Source organism: Bubalus kerabau, chromosome 18 (genome assembly GCF_029407905.1).
Source record: "Bubalus kerabau isolate K-KA32 ecotype Philippines breed swamp buffalo chromosome 18, PCC_UOA_SB_1v2, whole genome shotgun sequence".
Classification (NCBI taxonomy): domain Eukaryota; kingdom Metazoa; phylum Chordata; class Mammalia; order Artiodactyla; family Bovidae; genus Bubalus; species Bubalus kerabau.
This window is the reverse complement of record NC_073641.1, coordinates 69,063,241-69,080,770: the sequence shown is the minus strand read 5'-3', so window position 1 is coordinate 69,080,770 and position 17,530 is coordinate 69,063,241.

Below are 17,530 nucleotides of genomic sequence, written 5' to 3'. Positions count from 1 at the left end.
GATGATCAATGGCCTCATCAATAACCACCAGCCCAGCCCAGGAACTTGGGCTGAGGACCCTCCTGGGGACCGAGCACTGGCCATTACTGCCACTGCACAGGCACTTCCTCAGTTAATTGAATGTTCACAGAAGGCCCTGATCCCCTTTCTGTGTTCATTAATTCTTTAAGGCCAAGACCAGGGTCACCAGCAGATTATTCACACAGCAGGTAGAAACAGTGCCTTGACATTGGAAATTGCTGACTGCAAAGTGCCATATACTCAGACTCAGGAGAGACTCCCAGGAGGTCACGGTGAAATGAGCAGATCTTCTAAAGCTGACACTGTTTTCAGGAATAAGAAGGCACAGTGAGTGAAAGGTTGAATTTTCCATGATTACCCATCCCCCGGGGGGTAGGGGGAACCAGGACAGGAAGCCCGTTTCCAGATCCCAGGACTTCTGTCCTTCCCCCCTCCCTCTGTGCCAACCCCAGGCCTCAGAATCCCGGGGCAGTGCAGGATTTCCTGCACCAGTTGTGTATTTCCTTTGAACTGAATTAGGCTTCCCTGGTGGCTCAGAGGGTAAAGAATCTGCCTGAAATTCAGGAGACCCAGGTTTGATCCCCAAGTTGGAAAGATCCCTTGGAGAAGGAAATGGCTACCTGCTCCAGGATTCTTGCTTGGAGAATTCCATGGCCAGAGGAGTCTGGTGGGCTACAGTCCACGGGGTCGCAAAGAATCGGACACAACTGAGCCATTTTCACACTTTTGGAAACACACACACACTTTCTCTAACACACATATACTATACTTTACAACTATATTGATGCTACTGTGATTAATAAAATAAAAAAACTACTCCAAGCTGTTACTGAATTCATATCTTTTACAATAATGTGTTTCATCAATTAGTGTTTGTTAAAAGTACAAGCATCTCATGAATTCTCACTGCTGCTGCTGCTGCTAAGTCACTTCAGTCGCGTCCGACTCTGTGCGACCCCATAGACCGCAGCCCACCAGGCTCCCCCGTCCCTGGGATTCTCCAGGCAAGAACACTGGAGTGGGATGCCATTTCCTTCTCCAATGCATGAAAGTGAAAACTGAAAATGAAGTCGCTCAGTCATGTCCGACTTTTCATGACCCCATGGACTGCAGCCTACCAGGCTCCTCCATCCATGGGATTTTCCAGGCAAGAGTACTGGAGTGGGGTGCCATTGCCTTCTCCATGAATTCTCACTAAATTAATGAAATTACAAAAGACGTCCTTTATTGGAAGCATTGAAAAGCCACTGCCCTGCTGTACCCTCCTCTTATGCTTTTTAACTTTCCATTCTGAAAACAAACAAAAAAAAAAACCCAGGACAAAGCTGAAAAGAATTTGAGACTCTCTTTCTTTCATGTCTTAGATGATAAGAATATCTTTGCGAATTCTGTGCACTAGCCCACACACATGGTAAACAGTGAGCACTCTACATTTCTTCTTAAAAGGTAGCAATTTCTAAATTGACTTGTTGCCACTGGTATTAGACCTGTGAATGATGTGTGGGGAAAAGTCGGCATTCCATTACGGATAGAATTTGAAGCTCCAAACTACTCAGATGCTTTCTCAATCACAAATTACTTTGAATGCATCTTTAAAATAGGACAAAGGAGCAAATTCATAGGTGTTTTAGGTATTTGGCATTTGAAATCTACAGCCCTGTCTTCTACTGTAGACAGAAGGATTACATGCGTTCACATAGAATATCATCTTTATTTTCAGCAAACAAAAGTAAACCCCATTGCAGCACAGAATGTCCTTGGATTGTGCAGTCTCAGATGTGTATTCTAATTGAGGCCACCCCCTTTACAGGTTAGGAATATAACATTTAAATCAGCCTGATGGCTCATTGGGTAAAGAATCCGCTTGCTCTGCAGGAGACACAGGAGACACAGCTTCAATCCCTGGGTTGGGAAGATCCCCTGGAGGAAATGACAACCCACTCCAGTATTCCTGCCTGGAAAATCCCATGGACGGGGGAGCCTGGCTAACATCCATGGGGTTGCAAAGCATCAGACATGACTGAGCGACTGAGCACACGCAGATAAGAAGCACAGCCTCATTATCTCCTGTGTTTCTTACAAAGAGTTCGTAGCGCTTCCGAAGTCAGACTCAACAGACAGAGAACGCAGCAATCTGTTCATGTTGCTGAACAAACAGTGTTGAGCCATTAGGTGAACTAACAGTTACATAAAATCACAAGAATTTCTGTAGAATCTGTTGTTCTCTCACAGACCCTGTACTTGTGCAAATTCAATTTTGGAAGATCTAAATGTGCGCATGTGCACACACATATATGCAAGCATGTCTCTGTGTGTGTGTGTGTGTGTACTTAGTCACTCAGTCGTGTCCAGCCCTTTGAGACTCTGGACTACAGTCCGCCACACTCCGCTGTCCAGTGGACTTTTCAAGCAAGAATACTGGAGTGGGCTGCCATTTGCTTCTCCAGGGGATCTCCCTGACGGAGGGATTGAACCCACATCTGTATCTCCTGCAATGGCAGGGGGATTCCTCACCTGCCAAACCGTCGGTGAAGCTGAACCTAAATGCAGGCTTCGTATTTACTCTAAGGTATCAGACTCTCCAGGGAAACAGACTCAGAGACAGAAGCACGTGTGCAGAGGTCTGCTGAAGACTATCTTGGGGTGAAGGGAGGAGGATGCAGGACAGTGCAGAGGGACAAAGTGAGACCGTCACTGTCACAGTGGCCTCAGGTGACCCCTGGGGGCTCAGGAGCTGGGATGACCCTGCAGAGGGGTCCCTCTGCCTACCGATCCTAAAGGAGGGGCCCACTGATAACCTTCAATGCGTGCTCCTGCCACGGCGCTCATCAGCAGCTGAGTCAAGGACCAAGAGGAAGCCAAGCACAGACCACAAGAATGACCTGTAACAGTCAAAGGAATGAGGTTAAGAACAGTTCCCTTTTACTGAGAATCCGTACACATCAGGCACCAAACTGGACTCCCTACAATCCTTGTTTACTGCTCATGAGCAATCCCTAAGTTAGGTGCATTCCTACGGCTGCTGTTGCAAAGACCCACAAACCAGATGGCTTAAAACAACGGAGAGCAGTTTCTTCAAAATTCTGGAGGCTGGAAGTCCAGCATCAAGGTGTGGACAGAATCATTTCTTCCTGAGGACCCTGGGGGGAAGGTCTTCCAGGCCTCTCTCCTACTTCTGGTGACAGCGGGCAGCCCTGTGTCCCCTGGTTTGCAGGCACATTGCTCGTCTCTACCTGCCACTGAAGGGTGTTCTCTACTCATGTGTCTGTGTCTTGATCTCCTCTTCTTACAGAGACTCCGGTCATATTGGACTAGGAACCTAATCACTCCAGGAGCGCCTCCTCCTCACTGGTTGCATCCTCAAGGGCCTTATTCCCAAGTAAGTCCACATCCTGAGATACTGCAGGCTAGGACTTCTACATATGAATGTGGAGGGAATCAATTCAACCCATAATAACAGGCGAGTATTCTTACTGCCATTTCATATATGAAGAACTTGATGGCATTAGCTGAAGTCCACTCGGGAACATAGAAATTCCACTAGTCACTTTAACAAAGAGAAATCAACATACACATTTATCTAAGAAGCAAAGCCACCTGATGTGAACAGCCAACTCACTGGGAAAGACCCTGATGCTGGGAAAAATTGAAGGCAGAAGGAGAAGAGGGTGACAGAGGATGAGATGGTTGGATGGCATCACCAACTCAGTGAACATGAGTTTGAGTGAGCTCTGGGAGATGGTGAAGGACAGGGAAGCCTGGCGTGGGGTCACAAGGAATCAGTCATAACTTGGTGACTGAACAACAGCAAAGCATTGAAAAGGAACCAGATTGTAACATGAAGATACAATGTGCAGGAAAGAGCTACTCTCTGAGCTGGGATCACCAAGGGAAGAGGGAGAGCTGATCAGGGTTCAGAAACTTGGCTGAGCACATGCGGAATTTGCATCACCAGTATTGATGGTCCAACACAGGATGCTGATACTAAAACTTAGCTGTGGGGGTGTTTGTCCAGCTGGTATTCTTATCTCTGAGCGGGTGCACTGGGGCTGGTTTGGGGGTGTGGGTAGAACTGGAAACTGGGGCCAATAGGCCCTGTCATGGTGAAGGCAGGTTCCTAGAATCATCACACTGAGCAGATCAAGTCCTACCCTGACCCCCAGCCTAGTGCTCTCTCCCTCCAGCATCCTTTTTGTTAGAACCTCACGGGAATCAACTGGCCAAGCGGCGTCGTGGTTGGAAGAGCCCTGGCCTCAGCAACACAAAGCAGGGTCCAGAAGAGTGAGATCCTACCTCCTTTCCAACCCACTGGGATCCAGAAGATGTCAGCATGCAGGAGGGGCTCAGGTCTGCGACACCCTTGACTCAGATCTTGGTCACTCGATTTTCATCGCCTTAAGGCGGACGTTCAAGAACAGCTGCGCGTACACTGCTTTTATTCTAAAACCAAAACCCAGGAACCAATGGCTCTTCAGTGGCTAAGTCGTGTCTGACTCTTTGCAACCCCGTGGACTGCAGCACGTTAGGCTCCTCTGTCCTCCACTATCTCCTGGAAATTGCTCAAATTCGTGTCTAATGAGTTATAATGAGTTGGTGATGCTATCTAACTATCTCATCCTGCAATTTCTGAAAAGGACCAGCCTCGTTAGCCAAATGTAGATCATAAGTAAGGAGTCAACTGTGCTCCCTTACAAATACACTCACTAGCAGGGCTTAATGAAAATGTTTTTTAAATGTTCCAACAGGGGAACAGCAGCTGCAATGGCTGAACCTCAGAATAAGGAAGGAAATATGGGATATAAAAGCTTAGTAAAGTCAATCAGCTGCTGTCCATCAAATAAGAAAATATTGAATTTAGCATGGCAACATGTAAAATGAAGTTAATAATCTAGAAAAAAAATATCCTTATGATTGGAAGCCAACTAACAAGTCCTTTGGTGAAGAATAAAGGGATGCTGGCTTCTGAAACAATAGTCCAAGCATGTTTCTGGGGCAGTCATACCTCTGATCTGTAAACAGATATTTTCTAGAAATATTTAAGCTGAATGTCTATAAATTGAATTATATTTTGCTTACACTTCTGTCTCTCAGGCTCTCTACTTCATAAAAGAAAATGAACAAATAATAGAACAATTTCAATGTCCTACGCAAGTGCAACTTTATAGAACCCTAGAAGTCTCTATTTTTTTCTGAATCGGACAATCCTAAAGTGCAGCATTTATGTGACTGCCACACTTTCCCATTGCTTTTCACACTTTATAAACCTTTTCTGAATTTGCAGGATCATGACAGAGTCTCTCTGGGTCCCAGTTGTTTAAGGAAATTAAACCAGAGCAGAAAACCAGTTGCATCTTCACATAAAGGAGGCCATGAGAGTCATTAACAGAGGCAGGTGGAAAGGGAGACCCTTTGCTTGATCTCCAAGCTTCTGGATGTGCTGGAAGTTCGGCCTTGACTTTCCACAGGCTGTCCAGTTTCTGCTTGTTTCTGTCCCAAGACAAACATGCTGGCCACCAACCACTCCTGTGTTCCCATCAGGGTCGAATCAGTGGCTCTGGGCCCCTGACTCCACCATCCTCTTCCCCAGGGACCCCATTGCTCCATCTGTCTTCTCCTCTGGGCCCCTGACTCATGACTCCCAGCACAGTGGCGAAGAGGAAACGCAGGGATCAGGGTCAGGAGGAAAGGACTCAACCTCGCACTCTGCTCCTTTCTGCCCATGAGACCTATGTTCATCTGCAAAACAAGAGATGCTGATTCTGCCAACCTTGGAGGGCTTTGCACATGATTCAATGAGACCGTATGAAGATGTCTAGCACATAGTAGGAGTTTCACAAAAGCCCCCTCACCTCAGCTCATGATTTTGTGATTATGACCCTCTGTGACTCAGGTTCCTGGCTAATAAATCATTCAAATAGACAAAAGGGAAAAAACCCTTCAGACAGCTTGGCTACCATCTCTCTGTCTTTTGAGCCTCCTTTGAGATACTGAAGGAACATTTCGAGATAAAATCCAGCTACATTTGTACAAGTCACACTGGTAAATACGGACATCTAAAGTCTGATACTGCAGTATTAAAGTCAGAATGTGTAAGCACCAGGAAAAAATGTCTAGACCACTTGCACCAATATCCTTGTTTCTTAGCTAGCAAGAAGCACCCTTAGATTAAACTGGTACCGTGTTTCTCAGTTTATGGGGATGGGGGTGCTATAGCTAATGATGTCAGATAAAGAAAAGATACATTTTTCTCACCGCTCTGGAGGCTGAAAATCTGAGATCGGGGCCTCAATGGTGCAGTGAGCACCTGCCTCTGGGTTGCAGACTGCTCGTGCCCCCACATGAGGGGAAGGGCAGAATGAGAGCAAGTTCTTGTGTCTTTTCTTCAAAGGGAAGTAATCCCACTCATGAGGGCACGTCCGCATGACCTGATCACCTACAAGAACCCACCTCCCAGTACCATCACATTGGGGTTAGGGGTTCAGCACATGAATTTTGGGAGACACGGACATTCAGTCCATTGCATCATTTGCTGGACAAGTGCTGAATGTATGTTATCCCATTTAGCTCTCACAGCAACTCTAAAAGGTAGGAATCATCCCCAGTTCATGTGCAGCAAAACTCCAAAGGATCATCTAGCCACTGAGCAGCAATGTCAGGACTGAGGGTGGTCCAGGCTTTTTCCATCTTACTGCACCACAGTCTTTCGGCCTTCTGTAAGCTCCAGACAGAGTGGCCTTCATCGTCATTTTCCAGGGCTGGACACTGGAATTTAATCTTGTCTGGTGCTTCTGATAGTCTAAAACAGGATCAAGTGAGAATGTGGAATGGATCCCATGCAGATCCCCTACAGATCCTGCAGCTCAGACTGTGAAACAAGCAGGCCCTCGTGTGTGCCTGCACACATACATAGGTAAGTTCATGCTCAGTGCAAGCCTGAGTAGGTACCTAGTACTGTTGAATACACTTTGGAACAGCAAGTCTTACAACATTGCTCCCAGTGAGTTTGGATCTATATAAAATCCTCTTCTTAGCCAGTATCAGGGCCCTGATGCAGACATCCTCTCTAACAGTGAGAGCACTTTTGGGACAAAGAGGTCAACCGGGAAAGAGTGGGTACCCCAAGTCCAACCCCCGAGCCAGCCTTGGGGTCTATGGAGTGCAGAGGTCACAGAGCTCCCCTTATGGCCGGAAAAGGCTTGAGAACATTTATCTCTCTGGGAAGTAATGGTTTCAGTGTATTATTCTCTCAGTAGCCTGGGAAATACTAGAGAATGAAGAGATAAGCGGAGTCGACAGGGAGGAACTTGACAGACTGTGAGCGCCCTGTGGGCCTCTTACTGCTTCTTTATTAAGCAAGAGAAAAGCCAACTGCTGAAGCACAGGCCGAATGCTGGGATCCTGGAGTGTCAAATGCAATCGGCTTCAACAAAGGGGCCGGCGCCGACTGACGGATTAAAACTGCTCCCTGTGGGTCGGCTTCCCTGCCTGTCTGCATCCTGGAAATCGATGGGCACTCCTCACAGCTCACCAGGCTGTCTTTGAGCATAATTAATTAATCAGGGCATCAAGCTACCAGAATGAAATCTACTTTTCATTACTTGCGTTCTTAACAAATAGCGACTCCAGGGTATTTGACACTTGTAAGGTTTTAAGGTAACTGCATGTTATGTAATATGAAGAAAACTGATGTCATGCTTCTGATGTTCTCATTTTACACTAAGTTTCAAACAACGTGTTCAAATTATATGAGACAACTGAAAAGTTAACATTCTTTTTAGTTCAGGGAAAACTCCCAAGATCACTGTGACCTCATAGTTCAGCATTATGCTTCCAAGTTATCACCCTGGTTATGATAGAATTTAAGAATTAATATTAGAAATCTCCTTTTTAAAACTTTCTACTAGGAATTCAGTGAGACGTTGAGAAGAAAGATAATTTATACAAATTTTATGTAGCCTCTGAGTTTCATTCAAGTGTGACCATCAACCACACACGCATATACACACACACACACTCACACATGTCACTGTTCCTTTTCTAAGCATCTGGTCCTGATGGCGTGTTTCTATTTTCTCCTTCTCCCTCTCACACCTTCTGAATCTGACTGCTCCTTTCTTTGTGATGTCTTTCTTATAATCCTCCCTACTCTCACAAGCTGTTTTGCCATAGTTTATCTAACGATTCAAGTTCAAAAGTGCAACAAATTTCAAACAGGAAAAATGAAAACAAATTCACATGAAGACAGATTAAAATGAAACTTCAAAAACTGAAAGGATAATAAAAATCGTAAAAGCAGCCAGAAATATATATATACACACACAGGTGTATGAGTGTGCGTGTGTGTGTTTTTGTAGACAGAGAGACAAAGACAGTCCTTCAAAGGAATGAGAATCCTAGTTGACTTCTTGTTGACAACCATTGAAGTCAAAAGACAAAGAACTGAGTCTTCAATGAGTGGGGGGGAAATAATCTATATCCATTAGATACATCCTCCAAGAACGAGGGCTAAACAATCGCTCTTTATAACAAAGACTGAAAGCACTGGCAACAGCAGGCTAAAGGAAATTCTTAAGAACAAAGGTCAAGTAGAGGAAAAATTAGCCCAGGTCGAAGGTTTGAAATGCAAGAGGAAAATAAGGGCAAATAAAGTAGAAGTGTTAGTCACCCAGTCATATCCAACTCTTTGCAACCCCATGGACTGTAGCCTGCCAGGCTCCTCTGTCCATGGATTTCTCCAGGCAAGAATACTGGAGTGGACTGCTATGCCCTCCTCCAAGGGATCTTCCCATCCCAGGGACTGAACCGAGGTCTCCTGCATTGCAGGGAGATTCTTTACTGTCTGAGCCACCAGGGAAGCCCCAACAAAGTGGAAATACATGGGTAAACCTAAATAAATTTACTATACAAAAATAATGTCTCTTGAGGATTAAAAAAGCTTTAAAATAACAATAATAAGTTAAGCAGGCAAGGATAAACAGTCAAGTGTTATAATCTTCTTGCATTGTTCTGAAAAAAGGATGAAAGTAACAAATTGTTTTAAAAGTAGTAGGTTAAGTACTCTTGCCTGGAAAATCCTATGGACAGAGGAACCTGGAAGGCTGCAGTCTAAGGGGTCGCTGAGGGTTGGACACGACTGAGTGACTTCACTTTCACTTTTCACTTTCATGCATTGCAGAAGGAAATGGCAACCCACTCCACTCCAGTGTTCTTGCCTGGAGAATCCCAGGGACGGGGGAGCCTGGTGGGCTGCCGTCTATGGGGTCCCACAGAGTCGGACACGACTGAAGTGACTTAGCAACAGCAGCAAGTTAAGTAGGCATGGTACAATTTCTAGGATAAGTATTAAAAGAACAAAAGTAGAGTGCCTGACTTTTATACCAGTGAAGAGGAAAATTTGATTTAAAAAATACTCTGTTAATAGCTAATGAGAAGCTGCTATATAACACAGAGAGCCCAGCCTGGCACCCTGTGAAGACCTAGACAGGCAGGATGAGGTTGGGAGAGGGACTCAACAGGGAGGTGTTACAGGTATAATTATGACTGATTCATGTTGTAAGACAGAAAGCAACACAACATTTTAAAGCAATTTTCCTCCAATTAAAAATGGATTTTAAAAAATACTGTTTTAAACAAAGAGACAACAAAGGAGAGAAAAATACACAGAACATGTGGGGAAAGTTCAAGCTACAAAGTAAGATGGTACATTTAAACCCAAATATACCAGTAAATCTATTAAATAAACAGAATATTTCCATAATAAAGAGCTTAAAAAAAAAAACCTTGTAAGAAAAACTCTAGGTCCAAGTGTCTTATCACAGAGCTTTCCTCTGTAAAAAAATACATACATACATATAAATTCATTTGGAGGGCAGAAAAAATCTCATGTCTCTTTCTGAAATTAGTATAAAACCTTAATATAAAATCTGACAAGAACGGTAGGTGAAAGGAAATTACAGGTCAATATTTCTCAAATATCCCCTGGAGAAGGAAATGGCAACCCGCTCCAGTATTCTTGCCTGGAGAATCCCATGGACAGAGGAGCCTGGGGGGCTACAGTCCATGGGGTTGCAGAGTTGCGCACAACTTAGAGACTAAACCACCGCTATACACAAGAAGTCTAAATAGAATATGAACAAATTGAATCTGGCAAAAAGTGTAGCTATCACGAATAAATTAGGTTTCACTCCACAGTGCAAGGTTGGTTTGATTTTGGAAAATCAATTGATGCAATCCTACATAATAACAGAACAAATGAAGAAAGTCACAAATGCGGAAACAGCACTTGATAAAAGGTTTTTTCATGATAAAAATCACAAACTGCCTAATAAACTAGGAACAGAAGAGATTTTTCTCAGTCTAATGAAATTATTCTACAAAAGAAAATTATAGCAAATATTGCAATTAATCATTTAAAAGTTAATTTTTTTGTTCTGAGATTAGAAACACAAGAAAAATGATGCTTTATATCAGAAATTTCTTTCCACAGTGTACTGGAGGGCCCAGCCATCAGGATAGGCAAGAATAACAAAGAAAGGAAAAATATAAGAACTGAAAATGGAGACGATATGAATTTTATATATAGAAATGAATTCATTAAAAAATCCATTAGAATCAAAAGGAAAATTTAGCAAAATTGAAAGTTTACAAAAACATAGCATATAAAAATAAATTTCATTTCTACACACCAACAGTGAAAGGCTCCTAGAGGAACTTCAGTATCCACGTCACTCTTGAAGAAGAATGAATTAGGAAATGGAAAAACTGTTTACCACACCAGAAGCATTATTTTAAAGTACAGTAACTAAGGCACCATGCCATTAGTTCATGAAGAACCTAGTGGGTTAAATGGAAACAAATCCGTATATGCACATGCTCTTGGCCCAAGCCCATGCTGACACTTAAGACCAAAGGATGTGTCCTTTTGATAAATGTTGAGGTAGTTATTTACATGGAAGAAACGTGTGAAATCAGAGCCCTGCCTCATATACTATACATCAAAAGTTTATTTTCAGGTGGATAAATGCCACAAATGTGGAAAGAAAATGCTAAAGTGTGTACATAATTGCATAGAGAAATATCCTCATGACTTTTGAATAAAACTTTCTTTAGTGAGACCAAAAAAACCCACTAAACATAAGGATTGACTACATTACATTTGAGCACTTACATTTACTAAAAGTCACGGCAGAGGGTGAAAAGAGAAGTCCAGATGTTTCCCGGGTTTCCTGTTTGCTGGCTTACCTGGCTGCTGAGTGCCTGTATTCAGTCTCTTCAATCATGTCCAACTCTTTGCGACCCCAGGGACTGTAGCCCACCAGGCTCCTCTGTCCATGGGATTCTCCAGGCAAGAATACTGGAGTGGTTAGCCATTCCCTTCTCCAAGGGATCTTCCTGACCTAGGGATCAAACCTGTATCTCTTAGGTCTCTTGCATTGCAGGTGGATTCTTTACTGCTGAGCCACCAGGGAATCCCTAGCTGGTTGTTATTGGCACCAAAAACTGAGATAAGAACCAGAGGATGATGAGGATAAAGAGGACTTGGTCTGAACATAATGGAACTGGAGGTGTCGTGAGATGCCCAGTAGGACCTAAACTCTTGCAAGGAGAAAAGTTCATGCATTGGAGTCTCATTACCTCTGGAGAACAAGCTTTCCTAAAATTATTTTTCTTCCCCAACTGGAATCTCACCACACAGATGTAGCTTTCCTGCACCTGCAGAAAAGTGACTCATATTACCCATCTAGAGAGCTACCCGTCTCTTGCCACTCACCCCTTGCATCTGCTTATTGGATCTTCAGCTCCTGAAACACACAATAATTTTCCCTCCCAAACCACCCCCTCCTCCTGACTTCGCTTTTCATCATGTTTCTAATCATGCAGACATGAAATTCTCCATTCATTTTTCATTCTTTCCTCTCTTTTTCACCTCCCTGCATAGCCATGGAGAAGGCAATGGCACCCCACACCAGTAGTCCTGCTTAGAAAATCCCATGGACAGAGGAGCCTGGTGGGCTTCAGTCCATGGGGTCGCTGAGGATGGGACACGACTGAGCGACTTCACTTTCACTTTTCACTTTCATGCATTGAAGAAGGAAATGGCAACCCACTCCAGTGTTCTTGCCTGGAGAATCCCAGGGACGGGGAGCCTGGTGGGCTGCCGTCTATGGGGTCATACAGAGTCGGACATGACTGAAGTGACTTAGCAACAGCAGCAGCAGCATAGCCAATCAGTTGCCTAGCCTTGGGCAGTTTTCTCCATGTGGTTCAGTCTGCATTTCCAGCCCTTCCTTCCTGCTTTCACTGCCCACCCTCTCAACCGCCATGCCTTCAGCATCTCGCTCCCGAATTCCCTGACCATGCTCCTGACCATCTCTCTGCCTCTGGTCCACCCATTACCAGACCATTTCTCCCATGACTGTATCGCTTGGTGGTGGTGGTTTAGTCACTAAGTCGTGTCCGACTCTCGTGACCCCATGGAGTCCGCCAGACTCCTCTGTCTGAGGGCTTCTCCAGGCAAGAAAACTGGAGTGGGTTGCTATTTCCTTGATCACTTTGCTTGATCACAGCGTTTGCTAAACGCTGGGGAGTGTGGCTGCACCCATCACATTCTGGATTGCTCATGTGAGTCCTAGAACGGTGTGCGGTCACTGTTCTCCATCAGCTGCTGTCCCTTCCTTGTCCGACCTCTGCACCTCTGCCCAGGTACCCCTTCCTGAATGTTTTCCTTCATATCTAGTGTCTTAAATTCTATTTATTTTCTCATCATCTCACTTAAATGTGACTTGCACTTGAATCACCTGAGCTTAAGCGTGCTTTCTTCTGAAATACTAGCCTTTGCGGTCTCTCCTTATTAGACTGCCTTTCCAATGATTTGGTTTCAGTTTCCTGTACAAGTTTTGGGTTATATTATTATTATTATTATTTTGCTTTACAATGGTGTGTTAGCTTCTGCTGTACAATGAAGTGAATCAGCTATATGTACACATATATTCCCTCCCTCTTGGCCCTCCCCCGCTCCCCATCCCAGCCCTCTAGGTCATCACAGAGCACTGAGCTGAGCTCCCTCTGCTATACGCACATGCATATATGGATTTAACCCATTTAACTCATTAGGGCCCTCAGGAACTAATGGCATGATGCCTTGGCTTCCCACTACTATCTGTCTTGCACATGGTCGTGCGTATATATGTCAAAGCTAGTCTCCCGATCCGGCTCACCCTGCCCGCCCCCTCCATGTCCGCAAGTCCATTCTCTATGTCTACATCTCCTTTCCTGCCCTGCAAATAGACTCATCTGTACCATTTTCCTAGAGTTCACATATATGCGTTACTATAAGATACTTATTTTTCTGTTTTGGACTTACTTCACTCTGCATGGCAGGCCCTAGGTCCATCCACATCTCTACAAATGACCAGTTTTCTTCCCTTTTATGGCATGTCCACTGAGAAAACCATAATTCAAAAAGACACATGCACCCTGAGTGCTCACTGCAGCAGTATTTACAGTAGCCAGGACACGAAGGCAACCTGAAGGCCCATCGACAAATGGACAGGTGAGGGAGATGTGGTCCGTATGCACCATGGAGTATTACTCAGTCCTTGCACGTTTTAATCTTGACTCACTAGATAATGAGCGGTCTCTGATCACAGACATGAGGTCATGTTACTTTGTAGCCTCGGTGATACTTAACAAGGTATTTTTGTCATAAAAGACAATAAACAATGAAGCATCCATGTTTTCACTGTTTTCTTATGTCAAAATGTCCACTCAATAGTAAACTGTTCTAAAAATTCAACTGCCACCTGCTTCTCCAGGAAAAAAAGTATATTATCAATTCCTCTGAGTAACACATTGGACACAGAGAATTGATTAAATGTGTCCAGTTTTAAAAGCTTTCTTATTCTGGATTTCTATATCTTCCACGTGTTCACTTCACCATATAGTTTCCTCTAGATAATTAAAGGTCTCCAGAAAACTATCCAAGAAAACTCAACTTCCTCTAAATATGGAGCAAGAAGACCAGAAGTGAGATATTTATCACCAAAGAAAACACTAACCAAGAGATCATTTACACTGGTTCTTGAGATAAATTAATCTTTCAATCTTCTCTGGTGGAGGATAATGCCTACTTTTAAAATTAGGAAATGAAACATTATTTGGTCCAATGGAGAAGACAAGAAAGAGGAGGAGGAAGATGAGGGAGACAAGGAGGAAGAGAGGAGGAAGAAGAAAGGAAACAAGCCATGAAGCATGAGCTCTAACCGCATGGTACATCAATTTTACTGTCTCTATCCCTTCCTCGAAAACTAAATGCCTGCTGCAGAAGAGCAGGCTTCTCAGTGACGGGCTGCCTGGACGGCCACGTTTAATTATCTGAACAATCAGAATGGAGATAAAAAGCAAACAAAAGTCACAGGTCATCCAGAACACCCATTGTAGCCATTCATTCTGAGCTGCTCACATCTCCGAGTGTTGCCTAGCAACTCTCAACCGGACCATCTTCTGTCCTGTATGACCTATGAGTCAGCTCACCAGAAGGTACTTCTTGTGTCCAGGGGTGGGGCTGGGGCTGGGGGTGGTGGTGGGGTGGGGGTGGGAACTGGTATAGAAGTCAGGATTCTCACATGTTTGAGGTCATCTTGTCTACTCCCAAAGGAGGGATCCACTTGCACCCACTTCAATTTTTGACTCTTTGGAGACCCGCATGGACTGTAGCTGTCTGGGCTCCTCTATCCATGGAATTTTCCAGGCAAGAATACTGGAGTGGGTAGCCATTTCTTACCCACTGGAGTGGGGAACCTCCCTTTCCAGGGATCAAACCCAGGTCTCCTGCATTGCAGGCAGATTCCTTACTGTCGGAGCCACCAGGGAAGCCTTTATTTTCCAAAGTCAGGGCAGCTCTGGGGCTGTTCGGGATTTCCGGCAGTCCGGCCACAGTAGACAGCCCAGCCATCTCTGTGGCCTCTGACACTTCAGAGGAGGCTCCCAGGGCTCTAAAGCCATCAGGACACCTCAAGAGTCTTCTGGAAGAGTTCACGTTTCCTGGGTTCATTTTTCACTTCTCTAGGGAAACCCCACACCCCTAATGCAGACCAGCTCTACCTGTTCACTAAGTAAAGAACAGATTCTTCTGCTTTTGGGAGGTCCAGACTGTCCTGGTGCTCACGGAGATGGGCAAGAGACTGACATGGATTTCCTTAGGAGCTACACTGGGGCAGCAGCAGTCCAGTCACCCGCCAGCATCCAGCAGCACCCAGGATGCTACTCTAGAGTCTCCATGGACCAAGGTCCCCTCTGGCATTTCTCAGAAAAGTCGCACAGCCTCGTTATCCTACCCCGGAACGTGGCCAGAGGAACCGTCCCCACTGGGACTAGCTGAGCGTGTATGGAAACACCAGATCCAGTCTCACTGAGCCCACAGAATCTCACATCCCACATCACCCTAGTTCAGTTGAAGGGCACTAGCTTTGACCTAATGCCTAAATTCTTGGCAGAATTGAGGCAGCAAAATTGCTCCCCAAGGGGAAAAGTTGATTGTTGGAGGAAATCTTATATATTGCAGTGACTTGGGGCCTTTTAAAGCTGAAGGCTGTTTAACAAAAATCTGTCCCTTAACTTTTAATGCATCTCGTCAAATTAAATTAGAATTTTCTCCTTAGTGAAATGATACTGAAAACAAGTTCAGAAACACTGACCCAAGACTTTTGATTAAAGTTGACCAAAATGTTCATCAAAATTAAAAACTATGCATATCAAAGGAGCACTCAAGGAAGTAAAAGCACAATCCAGAGAAGGGGGGAAATGTTTGCAAATCATGGATCTGGTATGAATCTTGTATCTAAAATACAAGGAGACCCAGGGATATTATGAGTCCATTTCCAGATCACTGCAACAAGGTGAATATAGAGATAAGGTGAGGTACACAAGTTAACTCACCTTATGGAAATAAGGTGAGGTACACGGCTGCCCAGTGCATACAATATTCATTGTGTGAAGATTCAACGGAGGGACTGATGCTGAAGCTGAAGCTCCAATACTCTGGCCACTTGATGTGAAAAGTCGACTTGTTGGAAAAGACCCTGATGCTGGGAAAGATTAAAGGCAAAAGAAGAAGGAGGCAGCAGAGGATAAGATGGTTAGCTAACATCACCAACTCAATGGGCATGAATTTGAGCGAACTCCAGGAGACAGTGAAGGACAGGGAAGCCTGGCATGCTATCGTCCATGGGGTCGCAGAGGCAGGTGCAACTCAGCAACTGAATATAGTGAACATAAAAACTATATTTACATTATGGTTTAAGTGTACAGTAGCATTATGTCTAAAAATAATTTATAGGCCTTAATCAAAAAATACTTTATTGGAACTTCCTGGTGGCCCAGTGGTTAAGACTCTGAGCTCCCAATTCAGCGTACCTGGGTTTGATCCCTGGTTCGGGAACTAGGTCCTGCATGCCACAGTTAAAGACCCTTATGCGGCAGCTAAGACTCAGTGCAGCCAAATGAGTTTAAAAAAAAAAAAAAACCTTTATTGCTAAAAAAATGTTAAATATCCTCTAACAACATGGGGTTGCCACTACCTTCAATATGTAAAAACCACAATATCTGTGAAGCACAATAAAGTGAGATCTGCCTGCATACAAAGGCGTTTTAAAACTCCACATTAAAAAAGATAAATAGTCCAATTAAAATATGGGCAAAGAATTTGAATAGATATTTTCGCAGAGAACATATACAACTACATAAAAAGATGTTCAACATCGTTAGTAGTCACCACAGGGACATACCACTTCACACGCACTCAGGCTGGCTTTAATCTGAAAAGGAGAAAATCACGAGTTGGCAAGGATATGGAAAAACAGGAATCCTCATCATTTCTGCCAAGAGTGTAAAACAATGAGCCCACTGTGGAAAGCACTTGACAGGCCTTCTAAAATTTAACATAAAATTACCATATCACCCAGCAAATCCATTCCTAGGCAAATACGTAAAACAACTGAAAACACATGTTCACACAAAACTTGGATACATAAATTCAAAGTAATACTACTTACAACAAACAAACCACGGCAAGGAGTGGAGACAACCCACATGCCCATCAGTGGATTGCGTGGATAAACACAAAACATTCCGGAATATGTAGAACATTCCGTAAGATGGAATATTATTCAACCATAAAAAGAAATGAAGGCTTGAAGCTCACAAATGTGCTAAATGAAAGGTGCCGGACACAAAAGGTGATACGTTGTATGACTGCATGTGTGTTAATATGAAATGCCCAGAACAGGTGGAGCTGTAGCCTCAGTGAGGGGCTGCCAGGCGCCGGGGGAGGGCTGACTGCTGGGGCACAGGGTCTCCTTTTGGAGCGGTGAAAGCGTTCTGGGCTTGAATGGGGTTCTGTTTGCACACCATCTACTGAAAACCACTAGAATGTGCTGAATTTCACGACAGGAGGGCTGTGTGCTCAGTCGCTCAGTCGTGTCCGACTCTTTGCAGCCCCTGGACTGCAGCC